Genomic DNA, 17078 nt, shown 5'->3' on the forward strand with positions numbered 1-17078 from the left:
CTGACTCCATCATGGCAGTCGGCCTAGCTACTTCCTCTTTCAGTTCACAGTTCTCTTGTTCAAGATGATCCATCAACTTTGGAAGATTTGCCCTGGTGTTATACCGGTGCGTCAGCTTATCTTTGAAATAAATGAAGAACAAAGAGTTAGACCACTGATCAAGAAGCTCTGAACAAAACCTGCTTATGCACATGATACATGCAATGCTTGTGCATATAATTTATTTTTATTATAGAGATCCATTTGCAAATATTTAGAAATATCAATCTTTTAAGACATATATGGAATACTCATAGCAATAGTATTTGGAAAAAATTTTACACCAAAGAAGTAGTACAGTTTTGGCAACCAAATACAATACAAGAGAGTAGGAAAATGAACATCCTATGGACCCTAGAAACAATCGTCCAAAGCTCTCGAGACCGGAAGATAAGCTGTAAGAAGCCTCTTCACCTCTCTCTCATAGGCCGCTTCAATATCAGCCTTCTCCATAGCTAGTCGATCATACTTCCTCTTCCAAAACTTGGACGACTGAGGAAGAATAGAAGCCACCACATCATCAGGATCATCAATAACCTGATGCTCCAGAAATTCTATCACAGCATCTTTATCTCTGAGTTACTGAAGTAGTTCCTCTCGCTCACGAACCCAAGCACGCGGACGATCTTCGTCTCTCAACTCCTCTACTCCTTGATTAGGGAGGTTTGAAGACCCAACCATAATCATAGAGGTAGGTCTCGGATAATCATAGGGCATGCGGTACTCAGAAGCTCTCTTCCTCACCCAAGAGGTGTAGGGTTCCAAAGTAATACAATTATTCAGACCAAGCTCTTTCCTTCCCTTCCTATGAATCTTGCGCCAAGCGTGAACCATCCTGCTCTTCAAGTTCTAGGGATCTTTACCCTCTTGAAAGAATACACCTTCCAACAGAATGTTGTTAGGTTTATCCTTTAAGGGGAACCCAAGCTGACGGCGAGCCAAAATAAGGTTGTAGTTAATTCCACCACATGTACCAAGAAGAGGCACATTGGAGAATTCACCACAAGAGTGGATAATCGGCACACCATCATGCACACAGTTCTACCAAGAGATATCATCATTAGTGAGAGACATAAGTCTCGTGGACCACCGTAGACATCCTTTATTCTCCTTGAAGGCGACCGTCTGAGACAAGTGCGAAATAAACCACTTGTACAACAGAGGCAAACAACACACAATGGTACCACCACCCTTTGCATTCCTCATATGCAAAGAGAAACAAGTGTCACCCAACAGAGTCAGAACGGGCTTAAGGGTAGAGAAAATCCTAATAGCATTCACATCCACAAAATTGTCGATGTTGGGGAATAACACTAGCCCATAGATGAGAAGTACAAATATGACTTCAAAGGCGTCCTCACTCATGGCCTTCCCAAATAAAGTAGCTTGGGTAATGAGAAAATCATATGGGAGATCTTGAATTCCACCTTTGGTAGTCATATGAGCACCAATATCAGATAGATCTATGTGAAGCAGATCAGCAATCTCCTGGGAAGAAGGAACCCTCACCAAGCCACTGAACGACAACTGGTCCAGAATAGGTATACCCACAAGATATGCATACTCCTCAAGTGTAGGCAAAAGCTGGAAATCCGGGAAAGTGAAGCAACGGTACAGAGGATCACGGAACTGCACTGGCACACTCATCAGACCTTCATCCACCTGAGTAGAAAGAATAGACAGAAGCTTCCCATGGAGAGCTTTGAACTCCAAGGGATCTAATACATAAGATGTCAAACTCCTTAACTCTTTCAAGTCGGGTTGTCTGAAACTATACTTCTTCATATTCCTTTTTTGCTTATCCATGTCTGAAAATTTTCACATAGACCTCTTAATTTCCTTGAAAATTTTCTCATCGTTGATGATATGGATGCATATGAATGCATGAATGCATGGATGCAACAATCACACTCAAGGATCAAGCAAGTCACGTCACACAAAGGTCACGGGATGGATCAAGTCATCCTCAATATCAATCATCCATTTTGGTGGATTATGGTTTACATCTTATCAACACCCAAGTTCCATTGATATTGAGGATATACGAGAACGGATCAACCGCGAATCAAGGGTTTGTTGCAAGTCACGAGTATGGAGTCTCAGTTAAGAATCACCCAAAGGGAGTGTACTATTGTTAAACCCGACGATCATGTTCTAAAAGAGGTTCCCATAGTCATCATCTCATCTTTCGGATATTATCGGATAAACGACTACTCGTATTCCAAAAATATTCTCAAGAGAGACTCTTATGAGTGTAGTATCGCGTAACAATCGTATCAAATCTTACACTTGAACGACCTTCGCACTAAGTCCTAAAATAGGCCAAGATGGGCTAGGTAATCTAAGGTCCTTGGCTTCTAAGGTATATATTGGAAAGAGTAATGCCTAACCACGACTACTCGTGTGACATTATTGATCCCAATAAAACCTCCACCAAGTGAATGGGCTTGCAAGTCAACTTGCTAAGGAATAACTCCACACAAGTCAACAAGACTATGTCATTCTCCTATCATAAGTGCACTCGAGTTCGGGTATAGAACTCATCTCACAAGAGACCACCAAGCACACAAGCAATTAATATATCAAGCAAATCATACATTACAAACAATACAATCATCCCAAATTTGCACAAAAATATGTCACAAATAAATATAAACATACAATACAACAAAGACAAAAAGTAGGCTAAACCCACTAGGAAGCAACGATCTCCCCAGCAGAGTCGCCACTTTTCTATAGCGGGGTATTCGTTACCTTTAGATTTATTGACTACATCAAAAGTAAGCATACAATTCGAGTCGCCGCCGCACTTCTATTTATCCAAAGGAAAGGTTAGAAAGCGAACAAAAACCAAGTAAGAAGTTTTATCAAATCAAAAACTAATAAAAAGGTCAGAGATCTGGGTAAGGGGGTTGGTTATGAAATGGGAAGGTTTTAAGCACCCAAAACATCCTTAGTACTCTAAGGGAGCCCTTTTTGCAAAGTTGTATTGTAGGTTGGTATTTGTGAAAAATATTTGTGCAAACATGATTGGGGAGATGAGAAAAGAACGTACATATTATTTACAATTTTGTTATTTGAATGGATGAACCCATTGCCTACGTACCATCACAAAGGTAGGATCAAAACCTCGTAGTTCGGGGTAAAAATCTCAAAAGATTGGTGAACTGATTTGATCAAAAGCCTTAAGGTCTTTTGTTATCAAAGGGAGAAAACTCAACCTAAACCAACAATCCACCATGTGAGGAGAGCTTCAACATACTAGCGAGGGATCCACCCTATGATAAGTATGGAAGACTTATAGTCTAATCACTAAGGATAAGGTGAGTTTTACATCAACCACTATGATAACTCAAACCTAATGACTAGTGTTTATGAAAAGGTTTTAACAAAGGTGGCCATTGGAACCACAAAAACAAATGGAAGTGAGTTGTATTTACAAGTTTAGAAGTATTCACCAAATGAGGTCAAGGTTGACTTAAGGTTCATTCGTAATGAGTATTAATGAAAAGAGTTTGAAAAATCAAAGGCATAAGGCCTAGGCTTCTAATTTGAAAACAATGTCAAAGTTTGCACAAAATGAGTTTGGCTTGGGTTAGAGTGGAGAGAAGAAGAGAAGGGCTAGTCCTAGACATGCAAAGATAAGAGAAGAGATAAAACCCTTGGAGTTCCTTTCTTGAGATCATAGAGATGATTCAAGATGCTCCTTTCCTTTGGACTTAGCGATTAACTCAAGCAATCAAACAATATTTGGATTCAAGCTCCTAGGATCTCCATTTGGCTTGTCTCTCTTAACTTGACTACTCATGACAATGGTCCTTTTTACTATCTCAAGTTTAGAATCCCTATCACACAAGAACAAACAATCAAAAAGTTCACAACACAATAAGAGAAATGGACAAAAAATGAGTTTGGAAAGGAAGTCCTTTGAAGTCAACTTTAAGATTTAGCATTCTAAAGGCATGAGGCCTAGTTGCTCTTCAACAAGTTTAGCATTCTAAAGGCATGAGACCTAGTTGCTCTTGAACTCCTTTAAGCATGGGTAAGGTCCTAATTCTAAGTCCTTTCTCCTTTTTGCATTGGATTCACACAAACAAACACAAAGCAAACACAAGGCAACAATATATTTATATACAATAATGGGCTCAAATGAGCAAAAGGAAAATAGCATAAACATAAAATATGTGCTCAAGTGAGCAAATGGAAAAAGCAATATGAATAAATGAGCAAGAAAGTAAATTGCATTAAAGTAAATTGCAAGGAATTAAATGCTCAAATTAAAGTTAGTAGTTAGTAGTTAATGTTAGTGTGTCATAAGATAATTTAGCGTTATATTAAGCAATCGTAAGTGGACTAATGTAGTAGTCACGCCTATCTGAGGCCGGTCAATAAAACTATAGGCAAATAAACACAAGTTAGAGATCATGACTAGTAAGCCAAGCTCCTACAACTTACCATGCCAAAAGAAAAGAGGAAGGCCTTGTATGGACTTTAGGTTTTTTGCTTGACCAAGAAGAAACCTATCTTGGACACAAAGCAACTCACTTGATCATGGATCAAGTTGAGTTTGATTTGGATCAAAGAAGTTTAAACCTCTCATATGTCAAGACCAACCATAAGACATTAACTCATTGGCCAAAATAAAAAGAAATAAGATGAAGATGAAATGAAATGGACAAAATGAGAATTCAAATGACATAATCAAAACACAATGATCAAGTGTGAATGAAATCAACATCAATCAATGGTAAATAGAAGTGAAATGAAGATTAGAAGTCAATGAAGGTCAAACATATTTTTGGTATTTTTTTGGAATTAAAATAATACATAAAATAAAATGAATAAAGCATGGTCAAACTTCAAATTCAATTCAAATCAACTTGAATAAGTCCAATTGAATCATCATAAGTCTAACATGGTCAAACTAGGTTTGACAAATTTTCTCAACATTTTTTGAAAACAGAAACTATTTTAAAACAATTAAAAATCAAGAAAAATAACACAAATGAATTAAAATCTTAAATAAATCTCAAATCAATTAAGAAATTGATGAGAATATTTTTCATAGACTTATAATCATCCATATGTGTTACGAAAATATTTTTGGAAATTTTGAATATCAAAAAGTATTTAAAATGAATTAAAAACTAATAAAAACAAAATAATTCACAAAAATATTAAATGGAATCAAAAAAAAATTTAAATCAGATTATGAAACTAGATTTTAAAAGAAAAAGTTTGCAGTTGGTCTCATATTTTTGTGATTCCAAATAAAAGAGTTATGAATTTTTGAAAATAAATGGAATAAAAGAAAATAAAATAGAAAAATAGAAAATAGGAAAATCAGCGCCCCTTGGATGTACTTCATTAATTGACGTGGCAACATCCAAGGGCTTAGAAGCGCGCGTACGATGTACATGAGTCAAGCGCGAAACACATTGGATTTAAAAAAGTCAAAAGAAACAAAGGCTGAGATTAGAACGCGCGCATGAGATCCAATGGCCATGGAGGTATCCACGTGGGGACGGTGGCGGAAACCACCGTCTTCTCCGGTGAGCCAACTGATTCCGGCCACCAGTTGCAGGTTTTCAAACCTCAACCAAAATGCACGTGCCTTATACCAAAATGAAGTTGGGGTGATGTACATCACCCCTGTAACCTTGGATTATCCTCAAGATCTCTATGGAATGAGAAATCTGAGATGGAAAATCCAGTTGCATAAACTGAAGTGCTTCAAAACACAAAATCAAAGCCACCACTAGCTTGCCTCTCACACGAGGACTTCAGAAAACCAAATGAACACAAGTAATTCACAATATATGATGAGATAGAGATTAAAACAGTTGAGTAATGAACCTTTGAAGTGCAGCTTTAAACAGCACAAACCACTCAATCTCTTGCTTCCAAATTGATCTTGAGATGTAAATTGAATGCAAGGCTAAGGAATAAGTATTGAAGATCAACTGATTTTGTTGAAATTCAAACTTGAAATGAGAAATTAAAAATGAGAATTCCTTTGGTATGGTTGGGTTTCCAATTCTGCAGAGCTTCAGGTTGAGTTCAGGATCCAGTTTGAATGAAGCAAGCATGGTATTTATATCTGAGCTGCAAGGGAATGAGGGAAAATACTCGTGTGCATGACCATTGGATCCTCCATGCATGGGCCTGTACAGGCGCATGTGAGGCCCAAAATCCATTGGGAATGCAAGCTAATGTCACTCTGAAGTGAAGTGGACGTGTAGTTTGAATTGCAATTGCTTGTGCATGGAAATTCAATGTGAAATGCATAATTGATCATAAATGTTCCCCTCTTCGAAAGTCCCATATGGAAAATCCAAACATAGGCATATGAGTAATGGTTGGAAAGGCCTTGTCATAAGGAACAAAAGCTATGTTGGGCAAAAATCCATTTGGAGTTTGGAAATTTATGAAAACTGACCTTGAAGTTTGATGTACAAAACATGTCTTTGAAACATTTGTCAAAAGTGGCCAACTTCAAGCCCTTCTATTTCAATGATGCAAGCCTCAAATGGGAAAACCTCCAACATCAAAGTTGTATATATTTTCAAGATGATAAATTTGGACTTAACTTTTGCATCATTAAGAATTTTGATGAGAAAGTTATGGGCACTTGAAGTTGGACATTTTCAAGATTCAATGGTTTTGGTCCAAAGTGACCTATAATGTTTTGTATTATCACATGTGTTTATTTTAGTATTATGAAATTTTGTCCAACATAACATTTGATTTAGACATCTTAATATTTCCAATTCAATTGGTCTCACCTCAAAATCATAAAAAATGAGGAAGTTAGGTCCTTGGGAAGTTGACCCAAAATTAGGGTTTTAGTCAAAATGACCTATAATGTTTTGAAATGAATGATGACCTTCCAAGTTTCAAATGGATTTTTTATGAACATGAAAGTTGTTTATATTGTTCTTAAGAACATTTTTCATCTTTAGGTCATCTTCATTTTACAAACATATCAAAAGTTAGGTCTCAGTGGATCTCAAAATAGTCAGATGACTTGACTGGTCAACTTCTCAAGTCCAAACTTCAAATCTTGATGAATGAATGATTGAGGACACTCACATAGGCTAAAATATGCAAAAATAATGGATGAAAGAACTTCCCTTGATTGAATTTGATCATAGGTTGAGGTTGCTTCATGAGCAAGGCACAATCAAAGCACAGTTGAAATTAGGGTTTCCTTGGGAAACAATCCTCAACCCCTTTGGTTTATCTTGATCAAATTGGAAAATTAAGATACTTGGGAGACATATATGATGATTAGGAATCTTTTGAACCATGGTAATTCTTGCTTTCATCTTCATCTGGCCATTTCATTGTGCATAGGAGCCTCCTAAGAGCAAGGGATCTCATGATTTGCTTGAGCTTCAAAACAAAACAAGTTAGTGACATATTTTTATGCTTTTGGTTAGTAAACAAAATAAGAAAAGCAATGATATACAATTCAAGCATGCTTGGTGGTCTCAAACCAACTCACATAAGTCCCAACCCTAGGGTTAAGGAGCCAAGATGTTCTTGAAGGTGAGAAAAACAAGAAAGGGGGGTTTGAATTGTTTTTGAAATTAAAAGCTTTTTCAAAAGTAAGAACACACAGAATTTTATATTGGTTCGCTTATAAAACAAAGCTACTCCAGTCCACCTGGCCAAGGTGATTTCGCCTTCAAAAAGGACTTAATCCACTAATCTTGAAAGATTAATACAACCAAACGTCTAAGAGAATGATCTCTTAGTCCTCTCAAGTATACAGACTACGCAGAGTCACTTGAGGAACAAAGGCAATTTAGCAAAAAATAAGTTTGTAATAGAAGGTGCTTCTAAGAGTAAGCAAGTATTATAGTAGAATATTTAAGCAAGAGTTTTCACGTATGAGCAGCAACTCGTGAAAAACTGAGAGAATGTGAATGACTTTTCTGTGCGTTGTTGTGTCTCTCAATGTGGTAGGCTATCCTTTATATAGTAGTGAGAAGGACCGTTGGAGTGATGACAGAATATTGGTCTTTGATGAGCATTCAATGTCATTACTTTTGTGTTTCTTGCCATAACCAATTTGTCTCCCTGAATAATTTCTTTCTAAAAATACTTCCTTTCCATTTGAAGAATTTCTTTCCGTTACTCTTTCTGATTTGGTGAATCTTCATCAGAGTCTTTGTTATCTCGGAGTCCTGCGTCAGAAGGAGATTACGTTGAGGTTACATCAGAGCTTCTCAGAGTACTGGTCTTCCAGATCATCAGAACTGAGACTCGTGGATGGTTAGAGCTTCTGGTTCTTTTTACTGTCTTGCTTTGTTCAGATTCAGAACTTCTTGAGCGCACTTCTTCCTCAGATGTGTCTGATCTTCTAGTGCTTTGTATCTGATCATAGTTTGTATCTGATAAAATGATCAGAGTCCTTCGTTGCTGTTCAGAGTCCTGCACACTTAGAGAAATTTTGTTAGGGTGCCATTTTTGGTTTCATCCTTTGTTATCATCAAAATTCTGGAATTCTATTGTAGAACTAATTTTGTTCTTACAGTTATGATCCTTGAGGCAATGTAATGAGCAATGATATAATGCCATGAGGGATCTTAAGGTCAAAATTAGGGTCTTACATGCACCATCAACCGTCGTTTCGTTTAACTGTTCTTCCATATTTGGTGTGTCATTTTCCTTTTAACTTGACCACTTCTCAAACACATACACTCTCAAATATTTATATAAAGAACAAAACAAATAAATGAATATACACACTTTCCTTACAAAAAACCTTGAATTAAAGTGCACAAAAAAGGGTCTCGTTGGGCGAGCCAATTTGCTTACTGGTATTTTTAGTAAACAATCACGAGTTTGGTTCACTTAAGAGATTAAACTCGAAAAATCTTGAGGACATATTTGTGCATGAAGTTTGAGAAAAAACTGCGTGTTTAAAATGGTGATTTTATCTGAATTCGTGAGAACTCAAGAATAACATGAAAAGAATGAAAATGTGTAGAAAATTATGGATATTTATAGTGAAAAGCAATAAGAATGGAATTAAATAAAATGAGATAAAATAAACTGAAAATAAAGTGTTTGCACTAATGTAAAATGGTGCGCATAATCATACGTTTTTCACTGAATCTCTGAATCACTGTGACTTGGATATTAGATTCTATAGAGAACTTAATGAAATTTTCCACCCTCATCATAGTGTAGAAATTCAACTTATATACTAGTAAAAAAACAATTGCCGACAACGGCTATTTGCTTAACATTTAACATGTTCCTAAGTATGTGGGTTACTTGACCTTTGTATGACTTCCACGCATCTTCAGAGTTAAAATCGCTTCAAAATGTTACTCATGCTGATAACTGCCTTTAAATCTCTCAATTGCCCTTGTCACAAAATCTTCACTCAACTCTTATAGTTGTTGTGAAGCATCCTTAGTTTGACTAACTTCTAGACTTAAAACCACACGAAGTCCCCAACATCTAATTAACGTGTCGAACTCGACACTTGTTAAAGTGCTGATTTATGCAACATTTTTCAAGATTCTAGACATGTTTTGAAGAGAGAATGATTATAATCTTGTAGATGTGTTCCTAAACATCTGTCAAACTAGGCTTAGTACAATGTCAAAATTCAATGACTAACAATTACATAAATTTCCAACAATCAAATTGGATGAAATATATTATATAATAATGTTTAATAATATTCATCTGTATGTCATAACACTTATAAATAAAAAAAAATTCACAAAACTCATTATTTCTAAAAATAATGTAAGTTGAAAATGATAAAAAAAAATAATAATAATAAATAACATTTAGCCTTAAATTTTCATAAATTATTGGTCGATCTAGTAGTAAATAAAAAATTTGGCAAATTTGTAATTTGTAAAAATATATTAATTTTAAATTTTTATTTAAAATAATAATAATAAAATTTTATTAATATCACATCAATGAATTGAATCAACAAATTAAAAATTTTAAAATTCATAGATCTGTAAATATACAAATTTGAATAATTTATAAGTTTCTTTTTATTTATATCGACAAGTTCGTAAACCTGCAGGCACGAAGATCCATGATAATTTGAGTACTTTCTATTTATTCTTAGTTATATTTTATATTTTCAAATCAATAGCTTGTCAAATTTTAAAACTTTCAATAAGTTAATGTCATCCGATCGTGAGGTATTAGTGGTGTAAATTTCTTTTCGCCCCACCAATAGTTTATTTTCTTGTGGTGTAAAACTCAAAGAAACCCAATTCAATTATGAAGCTTTTGTGCTAAGGTTAAACATATTTTATAAGCATTTATGAGGTAAGTTTTTTTGGGTGAATGCATTTATGAGGTATTTGCACATTCATAGATTTGCCAAATTATTTGATGGGAGTGATCATGTAAAATCAAAGTTTACACAAAAAGTTTCACACTACATTATACTACAAAAAAATACACTAAGGTTTATCACCACATTAATGATTCATTGTCGTATATTCAAGTTGGCAACTGCAGCACAACTTGTAACAAAGGTCACAACTTTTGGGGTCAACCAAAGCAATTATTGGCACAAGAAAAACAACTTGTATGATAGGAAAAGGATAGGGGTGTTGAAGTAGTGAGTCACTATTGGCCATTCTATTAGAATTCATTCCAATTTTAACAATTGTGTTGAATCAAATACGGGTATTTTTTTTTCATTTGAAACTCTAATAATCCAACTCAATGACCAAGGTGTGTATATTGTTAGGTAATTGATTGAAAAGACATAAAAAATAATAAATATAACTATATTTTTAATAAAAATAAATTATTTAATAAAAAACAAAAACAATAGAGACATAAAATCTAACACATCAACACAAGCTAAGGATTATGATAGTTGGGGTTATCTTAGATATCTTCAAAAAAAAAAAGTTTTCAAAAATGCAAATTATACATTTTGAAACTAAATAATGTTCTGCATCATTGAAACTTTTTAACGTTTGGAACCCAATCATTGGATCCACTTATATATTTTTGAAATTGTAGAATTAAGGAATTTTAGAGTCTCTTTATTACATTTTTTTCAAAAATGTTTTTAAAATATTATATATCTTTAGTAAAAATAATTTAAATAAAAATGTAATTTAAATAGTTTCTAATTAAAAAATATTTTAAATACTTAGTTCATTTGCTATGAACTTTTGTATATTAAAATTTTATAGAGTTACTAAAATTTGAAATTGTTTGAAGTTATTTTTCATTAAGCTTACTTTTTAGATATATCTGTTTTAAAAAAGTGATGTGATTTTTCAATAATGAACATTTTGTTTGGGAGATCAAAGACGGCGAGAGCAGCAACAAAGTCAATAATGCAAGATCGCAAAATTGTGAGACGTCATATCTCCATCAAAAATCTTAATTTTTTCCACAAATGTGAGTATCTCAAATCTTATAACAAAATTCAATATAGGATTCAACTCTCCTCTTCCACCAAGCTAGGTTTTGATATATATATATATATATATATATATATATATATATATATATATATATATATATATATATATATATATATATATATATATATGAGAGAGAGAGGGAGGGAGGGAGAGAGAGAGCATTTCCACCTCAAAAGACATTAAATATGTGGGTCGTCTCTCTTATACATTCTACATATTCATAAGCAATGTGAGACTTAACAACTATAACTTGCACCTAACAATCTTTCTCACAAGTGTGAGTCTCCCATAATGTATAATAAAATCCAACATAGATTTTGCTTATGTTCCCCATCAAGTCAAATCTGACTCTGATACCACTATTGGCGAGATTGGTGGAGTCATGAGCAAAAATAGAGCCAATGTTCAAGGATCACAAGAGAGACAAACGCCACATTCCAACCCAAAACCTTAAGATATCACACATATATCTGTCTCATATCATATAAATCCATCATTCTACTCATTTATAGGTCATGTGAGAGTTAATCACTCACACTTACATGCAATATATTTAATGCTTAAATTATTATTTTAATTTATAACATATTAGTTTTAAATAACTTCATAAACACTTAGAGTTTATTTGGGTCAACGAAATGGAGGGGAGAAGAGAATATGGATTTTAAAAAGTTATATTTGGTTTAACGAGTGGATGAGAGCGATTTAAATTAAATGACAATATGAAATTGTATATTTTTTATTCTTTAAATATTTAAAATTAAAAACTATTAATTCTTAATGTATATAACATTCTTCTCTTTCATCCAAATTTCCCATTATTTTAAAGGGGTGTCGAAATTAAATATGCTGAGATCTTATAAACCCCTTCATTTTCTTTTGCTCTTTCCCTCCATAAAAATTCAATCAAATTATTAAAGTTCAAAATAATCTCTCACATCCATCTTCCTTTTTCTTCATTCTTATCCAATCAAACACTCCCTTAACCTTCATAAAACTACAAGTTATAACTATCATGTTAAGATATCAACACACGTTTATTTATTTTATCTTAGTTTTATATAAGTTTTCTTATTTGGATGTCATTATATTCAAAAAATGATTGTATAACATTAAATATGAGGATACATTTCTAATGAAGTTTTTTTTAGTTGGATTCAAAGTAAAGACTATGGATTTTATCATAGTAAAATGACTATGAATTTTATCATAGTAAAATGACTGCATATGATTTTTCATTATCTTTAACATTTTTGCCCACTAATCTCTCTTTAGTTCTTAATAGAAAGTTAACTTGAAAAATATGTTGTATTCTTATTGTTTTTAATGAAAGATGACAAACCTTTATATATAGGTTGATGATCTATCTTCCAGAACTTGAAAATAAGATCAACACTAACAAACCCTAACAAACTAATAACAAACCTAACAAACTAATGACAAACTATCAAAAATTGAAAATATGATCAACCCTAACAAACTAATAACAAACCTAACAAACCCTAATAACAAAATATTAAATTTAGTAAAAATGAGGTCTTGAAAAACTTTCACGCCTAAGGACTTAGTAAAAATGACAGCATTTTTTTGTTTGGTGGGCAGGTAAGTTGTGCTTGTGGCACTTGACTGTATGTGTTCCCTGATAAAATGACAATCAATTTCAATATATTTTGTCCTTTCATGGAAGATCGGGTTTGCAGCTAAATGAAGAGCTGCTTGATTGTCACAATGCATAAGTGTGGGTTTGATGCATGGAACTTGTAGAGTCTCTAACAAATTACGTAGCCATAGTATTTCATTTGGGACGTGTGCCATTGCATGATATTCAGCCTCACTTGATGATCAAGAGATTGTGGCTTGTTTCTTTGTTTTCCATGATATTGGAGCATTGCCAAGTTTCATTAGATAACCTGATATGAACTTTCTAGTAAGGGGACGTGATGCCCAATCTAAGTTATAGTAGCCAACTAGTTGTAGATCATTGTGTTGTGGAAGAATGGTACCTTGACCAGAAGAAGATTTGAGATATCGTAAGATTCGCTTAGCAGCATCCCAATGGTCTTGGAGTGGAGTTTGCATGAATTGACTTAGAATATGAAATGAGTGGGTTAATTCAGGCCTAGTGATAGCTAAGTAAATCAGGCGTCTAACTAATATCCTATACCTTGACGGTTCTAAGAATGGAGGTCCCTTGGCCAAAGCAAGTTTATGATTTTGTTCCATTGGAAACAAAAAGGCTTACAACCAAGCATTTCACATTTTTTAGAATGTCTAAGGTGTGTTTTTTTTTACAAATGAATATCCCTTCTAACCCTTGTGTTAATTCCAGGAATATGAAGTATTTAAGCGAACCAAGATCCTTCATGTGGAAACATTAACTAAGATATTGCTTGAATTGATCACATGCCTCAAGGTCATTACTAGAAATGATCAAGTCATCAACATAGATCAAAACAACAAGAAAAATTGATCCATGTGAATAAGTAAATAGACTATGATCAGACTGGTTGTCTTAGAAACCATATTTTATCAAAGATTGAGATAGCTTGATATACCAATTTCTAGATGCTTGTTTCAATCCATACAATAACTTCTTTAATATGCATACCAAATATTTGTTTAGAACTTTATATCCTCGTGGAGGACTCATATATACTTATTCTTCCAATTCTCCATGCAAGAAAGCATTAACATCCATTTGATGTAATTTCCATCCTTTCACCACTGTAACTGTTAACAAACATCTGATTGTGGTCATTTTGGCCATTGGTGCAAAAGTTTCATTGAAGTCCTCACCTTCTATTTGTGTGTAACCTTTAGGAAACAACGTGGCCTTGTACTTTTCAATCTCACATGTAGCTTTATGTTTGATTTTGTAAACTCATCTACATCCTATCAATTTTCTTCCTTGCGGTAAATAAGTTATTTACCATGTGTCAGTGTCTTCTAGAGCCTTGATTTCTTAATTCATGGTCTCCCTCCAAACTGTGTGCTTAACTTCTTGGGTATATGATTGAGGTTCTTCGTCATTAGTGATGGCTGCAAGATAAGCTTTATGTTTTTGTGAAAACTTATAATAATTTTAAATTTTTAAGATGTGATATGTGATACATGAAGAGGATTCTAGAATTGATGCCATGCACTTAAGGTTTATGTTTAATTTTCCACAATCATAGTCTTTTAGAAAATTTGGAGGTCGTCTTATGCGTGACATGTTTTGAGGCTCCCCCTCATTTGAGACTTCTCTTTCACTTTCACTTGATGATTATTTTTTAGAATCATTGATGACTTCCTCATACACGTCATCTATGAATACATGTTCTTGCTCTATAGGCTCACACTCAGTTTGACTTGTGTATTCAGACTCATTAATGAGTAAACTTTCTATAGGACCTAATGTTTGGTCATTATGAAGAATTTACCCCAAGACTTGGTACTTCCAATTCTGCATCATTATAGAGTGAAGACTAATTATTGAGGTTATCATTTGATGAGTTATTTATAAAATTAGTATACCCATTATTGTCTTGTACATGTTAAGGAAATACATGCTCATAAAACACTACATTTCTCGATATGCAGCGTTCACGAGTCTTTGGATTGTAAACTTTCCATCATTTTTGTCCTTTTGAATAACCAATAAAAATAAATCTTTCAGCTATGAGATCAAATTTACTGATTTGCTTTAAGTCATTTTTCTTGTAGCACAAGCAGATAAAAGTTCTCAAGTGTTCATAGTTTAGTGCTCTCTTAAAAATTAACTTGTATGGAGTGATTCCCTTATTTTCCACGATATGGATTTTATTGATTAGATACGTTGTTGTCAATACACAATATCCCCAAAAATGCAATGGGAAATTTGCTTGAAAATGCAAGGCTCATGCTATGTTCAAAATTTGTCTATCCTTGAGTTCTACACGTTCATTTTATTGAGGTGTGACAACATAAGAAGTTTCATTGATCCCTTCTTTTTGAGTGAAGCACTTGAACTAAGAGTTAGTAAACTTTGTCCCATTGTCACTCCTAATCCTCTTGATATGCATATTAAACTGCCTTTTGATTAGATTGTTAAAATTAATCAAATGTTATAAAGTCTTTACCTTGTGCTTCATTAAATATACCATGTGCCATGAGTGTAGTCATCTACAATGGTTAGAAACTAATGTGATCCATTGTTTGTGGCAGTGTGGTATTTCCTCCATAAGGCACAGTGAATCAATTCAAAAGGTGCTTCAGCTTTATTAATACTTAAAGGGAAAAAGTTTCTACATTATTTTGCCTTGTAGCATACATCACAATAATTTACTCGATCAAAACTGCACTTGACTAAATGTGAAATATGTTGAAGGACTTGATTTGAGGAATGTCCCATTCTGATGTGCCATAAGGTTGGTATGTCCTTACCTGCATCCATTGAAGCCTTGTTGATGTTGTTTTGTGAACACATAAACCCCTTCATGCAGGTCACTTGATTCAATCTTTCTCTTCAAGACCTGGTCTTGTATCGTGCATGAATTTTGATCATAAATCACATAACAATTTAAATCATATGTTAGTTTATGAATTAAAATAAGATTTCATTTCAAGTCAGGAACCAATAACATATCTTTTAACGTAAGGCAACTTGATAAATTCACATCTTCCATATTTTTAACTAAGGTTGAAATCCCCGTTGGTGTAGTTATGTAGAGAGGTTTATCTAATTTTCTGATTTTCTTTAATATTGAGGTCAAAGGAGTTACGGTGTGAAACACCACTATCAAGTATCCAATTGAAACAATATTTAAAATTACCAGTCATGTACTCAGGTTTGGAGGTTTTTTCTTCTCCAATATCTCTTCTGAATCAGAACCGTGCTCGAATGCCATAATACAAAGTTAACTTGAAAAATATGTTGTATTCTTATTGTTTTTGATGACACATGATAAACCTTTATATATAGGATGCTTATCTATCTTTCAGAGCGTGAAAATAGGATCAACCCTAACAAACTAATAACAAATCTAACAAACTAATAACAAACTATCTGAGCTTGAAAATAGGATCAACCCTAACAAACTAATAATAAACCCTAATAACAAATATTAAATTTATCTCTAATATTTCTTATAATCTCTCTCTTGCGAGATCAATAACCTACTTTTCAACTTTAAGCTTTTAAGCTTGCATTAATAAAACAATCATGCTATGTAACTATTTTTTAGCACGAGCTTATAGCTTTTTTACATATGACTTTTTTTAGATACTATTTGAAATAACTTTTGAGTTAGTTATTTTTTTTTCATCTGTATCCTTATTATTTTAACAAAACCTCATGTTTATCTTTTATATTTTATTATAATTTAGAGCAAAATAAATATATTTTAAATGTAAGATAAAAGGTCAAACTTTATTTCTACAAAAGAAATTTATGATATAAAATTTCTTTCATTTTGTTCCTTCATAGTTTTCGTTCTGCTTTCTTTCATTCTCATCCTTATTTGTTTCCACCTTTTTCTCTCTATTGATCTTCACTGCTACTTCATTATCTATAATCTTCCGTCAAATTGTAGTTATGTTTGTTCATTTTCATTTCCCCAGATATCTTTCTTCATTTCT

General features: G+C 33.4%; 1 long non-coding RNA gene across 1 annotated transcript; it reads right to left on the minus strand.

Annotated features, from left to right (window-relative positions):
- Positions 1 to 15697: 15697 nt before the first annotated feature.
- LOC127134069 (uncharacterized) lies at positions 15698 to 16368 on the minus strand. Its single transcript, XR_007807849.1, has 2 exons — positions 16274 to 16368; positions 15698 to 15973 (listed from the first exon to the last, which is right to left on the minus strand). It is a non-coding gene; the product is annotated as an uncharacterized LOC127134069 (long non-coding RNA).
- Between the last annotated feature and the right edge of the window lie 710 nt (positions 16369 to 17078).

This window comes from Lathyrus oleraceus, chromosome 1, assembly GCF_024323335.1.
Source record: "Lathyrus oleraceus cultivar Zhongwan6 chromosome 1, CAAS_Psat_ZW6_1.0, whole genome shotgun sequence".
In the NCBI taxonomy this organism is placed as follows: Eukaryota; Viridiplantae; Streptophyta; class Magnoliopsida; order Fabales; family Fabaceae; genus Lathyrus; species Lathyrus oleraceus.